General features: G+C 44.5%; 1 protein-coding gene across 1 annotated transcript in view; it reads left to right on the top strand.

Moving 5' to 3' along the window:
• The first annotated feature begins 10932 nt into the window (after positions 1-10932).
• The window catches only part of ACSL1 (acyl-CoA synthetase long chain family member 1), a 69258-nt gene continuing 66061 nt past the window's right edge, over positions 10933-14129 (top strand). The window contains exon 1 of the mRNA XM_045069462.1: positions 10933-11318. The gene's annotated coding sequence lies outside the window, so the exon portion shown is untranslated. The remainder of the gene's footprint in view (positions 11319-14129) is intronic.

Raw genomic sequence — 14129 nt, 5'->3', positions numbered from 1 at the left:
CTGCTTTTTCATTGTGAATGCGTGAATTATTAGACCTATAAATAAATATGAATTTTTTTTACATTGTATCTTCATTTGTTGATGTCTAGTGTTATTAACATGTATTAACATCTACAGTGTGTTTGTATCCTATAAGATGATATTGAGGGAGGTACTATGATTCATTTTGTAAACATGATACAAAGTTATAGTATTGATACAGTACAGTTCTGTAACTATGTTTTCTGTTCTTTATGATTTTCTTAATATTTTCTTTTCTCTAGCTTGCTTTATTGTAAGAGTGTAGTATATAATATGTATGAGATACAAAATGTGGTTTAATCAACTGTTTACATTATTGGTAAGGCTTCTGGTCAATAGTAGGCTATTAGTAGTTGACTTTTTTGGGAGTCAGAAGCTGTACGAAAATTTTCAACTGTGTGTGGGAGGGTTAGCACCCCTAGCCCCCTCCATTGTTCAACGGTCAAATGTACTTATTTTTGTCATCCTACCAAATTATCCAATTGAATTTCTATTATTTGAATTTTATATGAAGACTTTAATTAGCAGATATTTAATATCTTTTCTCTACAATGAAAAATTGTTTACAGATTCTATTTGTAAAACAGGAGATGTACTTGAAGTTAGGATTTGATACTTAACTTTTTATTATTACTCATTGTGTTTAATGTTGGCATTGGGCAAATAGGAAGTGCCTGCTTAAAAAACAATCGATTGTAATGTTTCCCGTGATTCAACGGGAAAGTTCTTGTCAAACTTTGCCATTACATTCTGACATAATTGAAAGCAGAATTGTTTTGTGCACTGTTGCATCAACAATGTCCAGGACAGACCTGCTAGAAAGGAAAAGAATCAAAGAATAGGATGGATGGATGGGTGGATGGACAGATCAGTGGATGCGTGTGATTTCTTCCAACCTAGGGTATAAGAAATTTCCTGAAGTAACTGGTATTTGACCTTACCCTAAAGACAAAGAAACTTCAGATGGGTGGGTTGATAATAAGGGCAAAGCTGGGCAAAGTAGACACGTTAAGCAACAGCCTGATGGATTAGAAAATCTTGACTGAGTTGGCAAGATATGCAGTGCTGGAAAATACGGTCGATAACTAAAAATGTGTTTGACAACCTACGAGTGCTTTAGAAGCATTTTAAGCTCCTTGAAGACATGGCCTGTTGATGGGTGTGTTCCCAGAGCTTAGCCCGGTGCCTACCACACTGAAATAATGGAATAAAAAACAAGTCATGGAGTAAGGTTGGCCCCTTGCCACTTCATCTATGGCAAGCCTTTTCCTGGCTTGCTCCGTTTCACCATATTGATTGCCCTGTCCGTCCTGACACAGGACTCAGAGCCTTTGTCTTGGCTCTTCCCTTTACCTGAAACTTTCCTTACCCTGCTCTGCCTCATTGACCTTCCTGCTCTCCCTTAAATGTACCTGTCTGATACCTTTGCTGTTGCCATGTATTTTTTTTATTTTATTTTTTTTTTAGTTTTGGACATAGATTTAGCAACTCATCAGTTGCAAATGACACCCAGTACTCATTCTCACGTGCCCTCCTTAATGCCCACCACCCAGTTACTCCATCCCCACCCACCCCCCCTCCAACAACCCTCAGTTTATTACCCAAAGTTTAGAGTGCCCTACAGTTTGCCTTCCTGTTTTTAATCTTATTTTATTTTTCCTTCCCTTCCCCTATGCTCATCTGTTCTGTTTCTTAAATTCCACATAGGAGCAAAATCATATGGAGTTTGTCTTTCTCTGACTTCGTTTAGCACAGTACTCTCTAGCTCCATCCACGTTGTTAAGAATACAGTTGCCATTTATTTGCTCACTCTGCTGGGGAAATTCTTTCCACCTGTCTTCAAGGCTCTTGATCCCTCCTTCATTTAAATATCTTCTCAAAATCTTTTTTGCTTCCTTGAGAAGCCTTCCTTGCCAGCACGTGTAGGGGGTGCCTCTCTCCTGTCACTCTCAATCCCCCCAACTTTTATTTTTGCTTTGCTTTATTTTTCTTGATAGCACATATTGCCACTAGATATTATTAGTCCGTTGTCTCTTTACTGTTGACTTCCCACCCTGTTAGGATTGGAGAATTTTCTTGTCCTCTGCTACGTCCCTAGAACAGTGCTGGACGTAGAAAACGCAATAAATGTTTGTTGAATAAATCAGTAAGTAGTTCAAATACCTTACCCTGGAACTGACGTTCTTTTATATTTGTACTCCAATCTGCCTTTGGGGTGACTAAACCTAGAACTTCTGAAGGGAACTGGACCACGTCCAGATTATCTTATCCATCCAGGGCACCTGGGTGGCTCAGCTGAGGCGTGGGACTCCTGGTTTCTGCTCCGGTCATGATCTCAGTCAGGGTCATGAGATGGAACACAGCCTCAGGCTCTACCCTCATCAGGGAGTCCGCTTGAGTTTCTCTCTCTCTGCCCTCCATCTAAAATAAACAAAAGATCTTAAAAAAAATTTATCTTATCCATCTAAATCTTCTTAAAGATGAGAATAATGAGACCTAAACACAGAAAGCCCAAGTTGGAGGCCAAATCACACAGTTAATTGGTGAAAGAGTCGAAATGGAAACTTGATCTCCTGTGGCCAGGCTTAACCCCAATCCACACCCATTCCTGCTGTCCACCCTCCATCAGGGATCAGAGCGAGCTTTCAAAAATGCAAGCACGTGGGGCGCCTGGGTGGCTCAGTGAGTTAAGCCCCTTGATCCCAGGGTCCTGAGATCGAGTCCTGCATTGGGCTCTCTGTTTGGCAGGGAACCTGCTTCCCCATCTCTCTTGCTCTGCCTGCCTCTCTGCCTGCTTGTGATCTCTGTCTGTTCAATAAGTAAATAAAATCTTAAAATAAATAAGTAAATGAATAAAATGCAACCGTGAGCCACCTCTCTTTGAAACTGTTGATTACCTCTCCATCACCCAGTGCAACCAGCTGGGCTGGCCGAGAGCAGCTGTCATGGCGGCCCCGTGTCCCTCTTCAACTCCCGGTACTTCACAGTCGGTGCTGTGTCACACACCTGTACCTCCCTACATGCTCATGGGTACCTGGGCTTGTTATCATCAGCTTGATGATCCTTATGCATTTCTCCTTCAAAACTTTGAGGGGCTACTCCACCCTAAGGCCTTCCGTTATTCCATCACCCCAAGTGTCTGAGAGATAATTAACTCACCTTGTCTATATCAATTCCAATCCTAGTACCTGCCTCTCGCCTTGCATATGTTATATATGCATATGTTTTGCATATATATGCATATGAGATATATGATATCAATAACCGAATTGCATGCCCCCCCCCATGGGTTTACAGAATATGGTGGACATTTGTCATATGGTTGACATTGCAGTTTGCTCTGCAATGTTCAACACTCCTCCTATCTGGGGGGTCATGCTACCTTGCCGGCAACTCCAGACAACAAAGCAGAGAGATCCTCCTTCTTTCTCTCTCTACCCCTGGCAGCCAGGGCTCAGGCACAGGGCCAGAAGCTGGCAGCCGAAGCTCATCCTACAATTTGGACTCTTGAGTGAGGGTAACAGACACAAAGGGAGGGCTGGCGTCTACCTGTGGCAGTTATCGCGGCTGTGCTGGTGGCATTCTAACAAGACTCATCTTGCTAAGAGATGGGTAGGCTTCTACCTGCTTCTCGGCTTAGATGCCAGGTGCATGTCCTGAACATCCTGAACATCCTGTGAGTTCTTCCCAGTGTTCTGGATCTATCCACATCAGTCATAGTGGGCTTCTGTTGCTTGCTGCTAAGAAGCCGGCTTTTTGGCTTAGGGCACAGGGCAAGTGTATTAATCCCTCCAGGCTCTCCCAGCAGTAGTAGACCAAAGACTATTTCTGCAGCAGACTGTCACGGTTTGGATCCTGACTTCTGCACGCATCAGCTTTGTGGCTTCAGGCCAGGACCTCGATCTCTAAAGCCATAATTTCTCTAAAATGGGGAGAAAGCTCATGGTAGATTTAAAGAAGAGTATATTTATCTCAACTCCTAGGGCAAAGTTCAATAAATAGTAGCAGTTACTTCACATTTCCATATATAGTGATTCAAGTAGTTCAGCCTTCCTCCTAAACAACCTACCAACTCCAACCCTAATTCTTTCTGAATTGTCTGTTTCTTGACATCTGAATATGTCTTGGGCACTTTGCCATGGCATTTAAAGGGCCCAGAACCACTCCATCTGTCTGAATCCTAACCCTCCTTCAAGACCCCTTCAGTGGCTCCAGCTGAGGGGCCTGTCATGGCTACGGTTCCCAAGATCTTCCTCCAACTTCGTTCTCAGAGCGCTCCTTCTCTACACTATTTGTGATAGATGAGAATCTCGGGCCCTGTTATCCGAAGTCCCTTCCTATGAAAGGATTCTTATTATGATACTCTCATAACTTGATGGGGGCAATAAAACGTGAATGGAAGTGACACGTGCTCCGTCCAAGCGGAGCTTTGAGAGCGATTTCGTGGTACTTGCACTTTCTTCTCTGCCGTGAGGGACCTCTCCTTAGAGGGAAGCTGTCCCGCCATCTTGGGTCCTAGAAAGATGAAGATCTGTGGCGTTCACCGCTGATCTCTGTGGCGTTCACCGCTGATCTCTAGCTCAGCTGTCATGAGAATGAAAAATCAACTTGTGTTATCAGCCACCGACATTTCAGAGGTCATGTTACTGTAGCAAGACCTAGCATAAGCTCATGGAGACACCACTCACATTTTTCAAGTGCTATTTGGCATTCTTATTTATCTTTAAATCAATATATTCTGCGTTCCTGGGGTATTTTCCAACACCAACAGCCAATTTTCTGCTGATGTCCACAATTCAGTTCTGTGCCTAACGCAGAGTCGGCACAGACCCCTACAGGTTAAGGGCTCAGTCCCCGAAAGACTGCCCCCCAAGCTTCCAATGCCAGTTACAAGTAGTGACACCCCACACTTGTGTCCGATTTGGCTATAGATTGGGGGTTTCCGTGACCCACTTCTCAGATTCCATAATTGGCTAGAACAACTGATAAAACTCAGGGAAACATTACATTTGTTGGTTTACTCTAAAGGAAATTATGACGGATAAGAATAAACAGCCAGATGAAGAGGTACATAGGGTAAGGTCCAGGGGGGTCCTGAGTTCAGGAGTGTCTCTCTCTGTGGCGTGGGGCTATGGCCCCCTCCCTCCGGGCGGGTGACTGCAACCACTCACCCAGAAGCTCATCCAATTTCTTCTTTTCAGAAGTTTTATAAAACTTAATCTCCAGACCCCTGCCCCTTCCTGGAAGACCAATCCTATCCTGAGACCCACATAGCCTCATTAGCATAAACTCAAGCTAAAGGGACTCACTTTGAGTAATAAAAGACACTAAGGACTTGGGAATTTCCAAGGGTTTTAGGGACTCTGTGCCAGGAATCAAGGATAAAGACTAAATATATTCCTTATTTTATCACAGTTCCCAATTTAATTTAAAAACCTTTGCAAGCAGAAATCATGTCTTATACCCCCAACAGTTCTAGCCCCAGATGGTGCTTGCTTCATCAATGTGAATGGGTGGTAGAGACGGTTTTTCAATAAACCTGAAAAGATGACCCATTAAAGCAGACCTATGAATGCAGTGTTTAGACTGGACCACTGTGCTATTTTTCCCCCCATCTAACATGAAAGTTATAGAAACTAAATAGCATGGGGTACCTCAGTAAGAACAACACCCAGGAGAAAGAGTTCAGAAAATTACAATTAGTTATGCCTTAGGTGACCTCTCCAGATTATTATCCAAAACCCCAGTGCTTGGCAAAGCGGGAGCTTTGTAAATTTTGGCAAATCAACTGACCTGAAGAAGACCCCATGAAAGTAGAGGAGTCTAAATTTTTTTGTATTTATGTATGTATGTATGTATGTATTTCTTAGAGAGAGAGCGTGGGAGAGAGCACAGGCAGGGGGAGTGGCAAACAGGGAGAAGCAGGCTCCCCGCTGAGCAAGGATTCCCCGATGTGGGACTCGATCCTAGGACACTGGGATCATGACCTGAGCTGAAGGCAGCCACCCAACTCACTGAGCCACCCAGTCGTCCCTAAACGTTTAGTGAGTCTAAATGACCAGAAGCCCATATGTATGTGAGCTGCCTGCATTTTAAATTGAAGAATATCTTGACAGCTATTAAAAAAAAAAAAAAAAAGTATAAGGATTTTTAACAGTGATGCAAAACCAGTCCTTTGCAAAACACATTTTAGTAGCCTTTAGCTGGGCAGAGTGAATATTATGATAAATTTTATTCAGTCAGTGAGAACATTGGTTATTTACCAAATGGAACTAATTTCAAAAAGCCGTGTGTTCTGCATATTTAGGCCAAAGACGTCTCCCTCAGTGCTGACTATATAAGAATATTCCTGATGGAGACTCTTGGCTTTGACTTGAACAGGGTCAGGGAAGAAAGAGAATGTTCTAGAGGGGGACGCCAAACAAGGGTCAGACTTCGATCACCTGGCCACAAGGCTGGAGGCACCCATACCACGGGTTCTTTTAGGGCGTGAATTAGGTAAAATATTTTGTGCTGAAATTTTTGAGAGGGAGTCTATTCTAGGGATAGAGAGGCAGGAGGCCATCATACTGTGAGCTGCGGTCCCGTGTATTAGTCCGCTCTCGACACCTTTCATGAGCAGGTGTACACACATGAGGTCCCGCGCTTACCTGCCCTCTCCAGTCCCGGGCTCCTGGAGGTCATCTAGTCAATGGATCCAGCAAATGCTTTAAAGTGAAGGGATGCAGAGCTGAACTTCGAGTAAACCATCAATCGTTCGCTGCCTGCTTGTGCCAAACTGATAGCACCACGGACTTAAAAACGGTTATAGCTGAAAGCTTGCGCTGGGGAACCTAGAACCAAGAGCCTGTTAGGTGGCAAGCCGCTTACAACCTGTAGAGGCTCAGAGCTGATTCACGTAACCAGCCTTAAAACAAATTTCTAAGCCCATGATGGATCTGCTCCTGCTCCTGCCCATGATGTACCATCAGGAAACCAAAATTCAGATAACTTTCGTGTCCCTATAAATGCTCCCCTTGCCCAGAAATGCAATATATTGAGTCCACCAATCCCCAAATGCCAAGCCAGCTCAGTCTCTAGTATGTCTTCGTTCCTTCTCACTGCAGTCAAGGTTAACTGGGTAGCCCCAGCCAATTAGAGATTTTCTGTTTTTCTCTTCCCTGTTCTTTATTATTTATCTTTAAAGTGCTTCCTGCTTTCCCTCCCTGCTGTATGGTTCTTGAATGGGAGCTATCGGCTCCATGAAGTGTTCAATAATTTGTTCCTATTGATGTAGTTTGGGAATGTAGGTGAGGTCTGGAGCTGAAGGTGCAGAAAAGAATTCTTGAGACGTCTTCGGTGCAGAAAAAGATGATTTTTTTGAAGCGGGGGCAGGAAAAGTGGCTGAGCTGGGCTGGTGAGGGGTAGGTCATTCTGTATTGGGGAGGTGGGGGAGGTGAGGGGAAAGGGAGGCATCCAAAAGGACTTTGATATGCTAAAGAAGCCTTGGAGGATCCTGGGGGCCTGGCTATTGTCAAGCTGAGGTGGTTTTTCCCTCCAGCCAAGCATTAACATTCTGACTGTTGGGAGTTTCCTGGAGGAAGGTTCTATTCTGCCGGCGGCTAGTGTTGGTCAATGGGCTGCAAATTGTAAGGAAGTTTTACTTGATTTACATTTCCTTCTACCTTTGTTTCCCGCCGTACTTTGGATGGGAGGCTGATGGTAGGGCTTCAGGAAATTGAATCTTGGGGGTCTATCAACATCCTAACTTCTGGAGACCCGTAAGAATGGTTTTTTCTTCTAAATCACTGATAGAGACTCAGGTCTTGCAGGACTGTGATCGCTGTTAGTTAACCATTTCTCCTTTCCTTAGTTTCAGGACAGCTGGGAGTGACTGAGGAATGTCACAGAGATCCCACAGATGCCACCTGTTGCCGGGGTGTTGTGGGGTCTCAGCCTGTGCTTTGCCCTCACTTTGCTTTCTGCTCCCTCATCAATATCACTTAAATTGTTTTCTTGAACCATTTTTTTTTTTTTAAACCGCTAAGGGGCAGAGACCAGCCTTGAACTTAGATCTTTATAATCCCCCGCTGAATACTCTTTCTATTCGATCAGAGGCTCTTAACCTAGGGATCCTCGGACACCCACAGACAGCATGTGATAAACACTTAGGAAGTGAGGATGTGTAGCGTTCATCAGATTCTCAAGGTGGGCCATGGCAGTCTCCAGAAGGCGGAGGCGTGGGCTTGGGGGGGCGTTTAGAGGGAGGGCTGGTGCAGTGGGGATGAAGGAGAAGCCCCAGCGGATCGAAGGGAGGCTGCGTGTTGCTCCATTCGCCCAGTTTCAAAACCTCTCAGAGCTGATGTGCCAACCCTGGGGCGGGGGGTTACCAGTGTCCTGTCCCCAGGAACTGGGGTGGCCAATGATCTGGTCCAAGTCCCCTGCACTCCCTGTGGTGTTTCCAGCCACATTCTATTCACTTGAGAGAAACTTAAAATACTGCTGGGTGTTGTGGGCCTGCCACATAATATTTCCTTGTTGGTGGTGGCAGGTGGGGGTAGGGGGGTGGGGGACGGTAGGAGGTGGGAGAGGCCCCAGGCACCGGGGCTGGGCCTCCACTGACCACTCTCCCAAGCATGTGGTAAGGGAACAGCATTGCCACCTGAGAGGAGAGGGGAGGACTAGAGATAACTGAGGAATTAATACTAAATCTAAGTTTCCTCCGGACCTCTAGGCCACAGGCCTTTCTGAGTATAACTAGAATGGGCATTTGAAACAGTTTTTATTCATTTACAGGAATCTGCAGAGTACTCCCGGCTACTATCAGGCATAGGGAAAGGGGGAATCTGTGTGATATCAGGGAGAATCACGCACATTCTGTCCGCGTGCGTGTTACACCAACAGGTCATCACAACAGAGTGTGACAAGTCCTACGATGGAAACATTACAAAGAGCCAGGGGAGCAACTCCAGAGGAAAGAACAATTACACTTGGGGAATGAGAAGCTGTTCTATTGGAGGCGGCAGAGCTGTTCCGTTGAATAAATGGGTATTGAGTGTCCAGTGTCGCGTTGACAGGAGGGTAGGAGATGGCTAGACACAGAATGTCTGCTGTCAGGGAGCTCAAAGCCAGGCCCATGGGCCTCGAAGCACAGAAGGGACAATCTGTTAGTTACAACAGGCCACACATTCCATGTGCAGGCTAGCACGGCTCTGGGGACAATACATTATGTGTGTGTGTGTGTGTCCGTGTGTGTGTCCTGGAGAAAGGGATGCCTGAGTTAGGTTTTGGATGATAAATAAGACTTTACAGGGTTGCAGGTAGAAAGAAGCATAAGCTACAAAGGCTTTCCAAAGAGAAGCAAAAGCAATAGTATTTATCGAGCTCGGTACTAGGTACTGAGTGCTTCACAGACATTATCTCACAGGGCAACTAACCACTCCCACCCTGCTTTTTTTCTTAAATAAAATCCTTTCTTGGATCCAAGATGACCCTTGGTCCCCAAAGGCCCATCATACTCCAATCATATCTATCCCTCTGTCTATATCTATCTATCTATCTATCTACCTACCTATCATCATCTGCCCGTCTGTCCAGATCTATCCCAGTGTTTATTCAGGAATCAGACATAGGATTGTATTTATTTTTTTTAAAAAGATTTTATTTAATTATTTGACAGAAATGCAGCAAGAGAGGGAACTCAAGCAGGGGGAGTGGGAGGGAGTGAAGCAGGCTTCCTGACAAGCAGGGAGCCCAATGTAGGGCTTGATCCCAGGACTCTGGGATCAGGATCTGCACCGAAGGCAGACACTTAACTACTGAGCCACCAACGTGCCCCAGGATTTTATTTTCTTAAGAAATTATGGTTTTCCTCTTCTTCTTCTTCTTCTTCTTCTTCTTCTTCTTCTTCTTCTTCTTCTTCTTCTTCTTTTTTTAAATGTTCTTCTAATAAGCAGAAAACACACACTCAGCAGTGTTGGCTTCTGTATTCCTCTATTGGTCAGTGGAGGGATTATTGAACAAAGAACGCAATGTTTGGAAGGCAGGGGCGTGATTAATATTTAAGTACCCTGAAAGGAGCTCTTTTGGTGATATATTTCATCTTGTCAATCTAAACTGTTTAAAGGGACACTCCAAGTTTTAAAGCAGAAATGCTTATTTTATCAGAGCATCAGTGGTTATGAATTGGGAACTTTAGTTTGATAAACCGTGCTGGCTTACTGAAGTTTAAGGAAGGCTAGACCCGTCAGGAATGCTCAAAGGTAGAAACTCTTAGGGAAACAGTATATACCAGCACTATCCAATGAACTGGACAGTCATGTTTTAAAATTGATCAAGGCTAAACTCACAGACGCCTGGCTTTTCCTGTAAAAACCCTATTTCTTCTGTGAAAACAGAGGGAGCACAGGACTGCAATCTCTGGAGGAATGCGGAGGGAGAAAGGGCATCACGACTCTATATTCTTTAGAATGAAGAATATTTTATTTACTTTGGTCACAAGAGTGGAGGGCCTGATTCCTTCCTCTTTGAACTCTACTATTTTCAAACTTGATCCGTACCAACTTGAACTTCTTTGCCTCCAGTCCCAGAGAAAGGTCTTGCCTCTGCTAGAAGCTAATGACTTCTGCTTTCCAGAACATTTGCCTTTCATCTCCTTAAGCATGGGGAGGGGGGGGCTGTCCCTCCACCAACAAAGCTACAAAGTAAATATTCTTAAACTCTATGTTCACTTCAGCTAATATGTTTCTTCTCTACTTTCTCAAGTTGAGATTGATTGACATATAACATATTAGTTTCAGGTATATAGTGTAATGATTGGATATATGTATATTATAATATGATCACCCTAATAAATCTTTAACATCCATCGCTACTACTATATTTTGTGTATTCTTAAATGCATATTTTTTTTTCCAGATTTTTTGCAACATGGTCACCATAGTTCCCCTCTGAATTGATGTCCTTGGGTAATCCTTTCCCACATGGATACTTGACTTGGTCATGTGGCTTTCTTGGAATGGCGGCAGACATGGCATCTGAAAAGCAATTGCACATCAGGGCTTGTCCCCTTTGCTGAGCTTGGAGCCCTGAGCCCACCATTTTAGCACACATGAACTAGCTCCCTGGAGTGGGCACCTGGAAGAGAACTAAGGGACCCCAGCAAACAGCCTGACGACCAAGTGACTGAGGCCATTCTCGAACCATCCAGCTCATCTATCTACTGGCTGACTGGCGGCAAGAGAGAGAGAGCGAGCTCAGGAGAGACCAGCAGAGAAGCTATCTGGTTGAACCCAGCCCATGGACCCAGCCACAGAACTGTGAGCTAATAAATGGTTGTTATTTTAAGCCACTAAGTTTTTTTTTTTCTTTTTTAAAATTTTATTTATTTATTTATTTGTGAAAGAAAGAGAGAGTGAGAGGACAGCAGAAGCAGTGAACGTGGGGGGAAGTCAGGGAGAAGCAGAAACCCCACTGAGCACGGAGCCGGATGCAGGCACTTGATTCCAGGACCCTGGGATAATGACCGAGCCAAAGACCGACATTTAGCCGCTAAGGTTTAAGGTGATTTGTTATGCAGTAAAAGCCAAGCAATATAGGGTTCATCTGTCAACTGTGATGTTGCAAATATAATGTGGAACATTTTTTTTTCTTTCTCAGAGATACATACAATAATGGTGCACTTTACAACGGATTGTGATTTAGATTGGCTGCCCTAGGATATCATACTCACTTGGCAGATAAGAAAGCTAGGGATTAGCGGTGCCTGGGTGGTTCAGTTGCTTATGTGTCTGCCTTCAGCTCAGGTCATGATCTCTGGGTCCTGCCATAGAGCCCCACATGGAGATGGGTGTCAGGCTTCTTGCTTGGTGGGGGAGTCTGCTTCCCCCATCTTCCCTCAACCCCTCCCCCTGCTCATGCTCTCTCTCTCTCTTTAATAAATAAATAAAAATCTTAAAAAAAAAATAAAACAAACTAGGGATTAGAGGGTTTTTTGCCCAAGGTCTGGGACCAGTAAATTGCGGAATTTGAATCCAAGCAGTCTGACTCTAAGGCTTTGCTCTTAATCGGCAGGTATTTCCACCCAGCAGGACAAGAGCCTCGGAGAGCCTCTGGGAACTTCCCAGTGGGAAGATGGGTACACCCATGGAGGTTACTGGCTAGAGAGCTGTAGACTAACTCTCCTCATAAAGTTAATGAAGTCAGAGGATCAAGTGCATGGCAGCAATAAAAGGGGCGTGGGAGAAGGGAAGACTATGGCTTCAATGAGGGCCACTGGAGACTATGTGATAATCACCAGTAGTTATAGAACAGTGTCAGTTTGGTGGAAACATCCTTTCTTCCTATTGCTGGAAGCCCAGCAAATCTGAGATTAATGGCATACAGTCCCGCTTTCTAGACACTAACAGTTTCACGGGGGAGAGGGATATATGCCTAGTGCAAATGTAGCCTCAAAGGAGACTGAGAGAGAAGCACCAGCCACTGATGCCAACCCTTTCTTTAGCCATCCTGGAATTAAAAGCACATCGGCCACTATTAATGGATGTGGTTATCCTGCAGATGACTGTGCTCAAAATCGGTAGATACAGAAGATCAATAATAGTGACAATTCTGCTGCTGGCAATCACAAGTGGGAGCTTTTGAGACAAGATCATTGTCAACCTGTCCCTCAGTTTGTCTCCAAAAGGACCTTGATTCTGTTTAGCTTCTCCAGAAAATGGATCAACTGGTGTTCGATAGATCTGGATCTAGCCAGAGTTAGCCATAGCATTTTAATCAAGCCAATATGGGACTGAGAACAACTGATCAGAGATTTGCTCCATTGCAACACTCAATTAATTGCCTTTTGTTCGGGTGGCTACAGAAATGTTTGGGGAAAAAAAGAAGATGGAAAAGGGACTTAAGTCTGTGTTCCTATATCTTTCCAAGTCACAAAATGGAACCCCCCACCGTGGAGCCTGGAACGTTCATTTAATGAGAAAACTAAGGCGATGGGCTGACACCCTCCTAAGGTGGGTGCCATTATTCCTGTCTTACAGAGGAAGAGAGGGGGCTTAGCCAATGTTTTTAACCACTGTGCAGTTCTGCGTGCCTTCAAAGTCTTTATTTCATGGTCATGGAACAACCCTATATGTTGTGAAACCCTATACGTTGTGAAACTTTTTTTGAGATAATTTTTTTGTTTTGTTTTGTTTTTAAGTGTTAGCTATGAAAGAGACCTGAGGAATTATTTAGTCTAGTAACCTTTTTTTCCAGAGGAGAAACCTGAACTTGCTTCCTTCCCTATATCATACAGCAGCTTTACCAGAGAGAGTAGGAATTGAGATGTAATTCCTGATTGTGTGCCTTTCTCATTCTCAGGGGTCAGTTACCTGCATTAGAGCTAGAAACCAAGGAAGAGCCAACCGACGAGGAAAAAAGGGTCTTGGAGGGGGAAGCGACAGGGAAGATAGTCCGTGACAGCTGTCACACGTTGTGGGTTGAATTGCATCTCTTCCTCTCCCCAGATTTATTTGTTGAAGTCTTAACTCCCAAGTAGATAGGGCCTCCACAGAGGTCCTCAAATTAATGCCCTTACGGTGAACCCTGATCCAATATGACTGATGTCCTCATAAGGAGACATGTGGTCACAACGCACACAGTGGAAAAACCGGGTGAGGAGACCCAGGGAAAAGACAGCTTTCTCCAAGCCAAAGAGAGATGCCTGAAGCAGATTCTTCCCTCGCTGCCCTCAGAAGGAACCAACCCTAGCCCACACCTTCATTTTGAAATTCCAGCCTCTAGGACTCTGAGACAATACATTTATGTTGTGTAAGCTCCCTGGTTTGTGATACTTGTAATGGCAGCCCTGTACAAACCACTACAGCAGAGAACTTTGAAGTGCATAAGGAGGGGCTGAAGGACTGGTTGGAGAAGCAAGAGAAAAAAGAAGAGGCTACGAGTGATGAAATCACAGGTGAGGAAGAAGAGATCTGAGCAGACAAACCAAGGATTAGCCAAGTGAAAACCAACAGAAAGGAAAGTGGAGCCCGTTTTTCATCTTAGAGAGTCTGTGGAGTCCTGTGCTGCTGCAGAGGCCACTGGAGCATGGGTTGCCCTCGCCATCACTGTCTTATAGTGCCTGGCACACT

This window comes from Mustela putorius, unplaced genomic scaffold (assembly GCF_011764305.1).
Source record: "Mustela putorius furo isolate JIRA1106 unplaced genomic scaffold, ASM1176430v1.1 tig00003932_pilon_pilon_pilon:0A:0A, whole genome shotgun sequence".
In the NCBI taxonomy this organism is placed as follows: Eukaryota; Metazoa; Chordata; class Mammalia; order Carnivora; family Mustelidae; genus Mustela; species Mustela putorius.
Note: the sequence above shows the minus strand (reverse complement) of the source record. Positions and strands in the feature narration are given on the sequence as shown.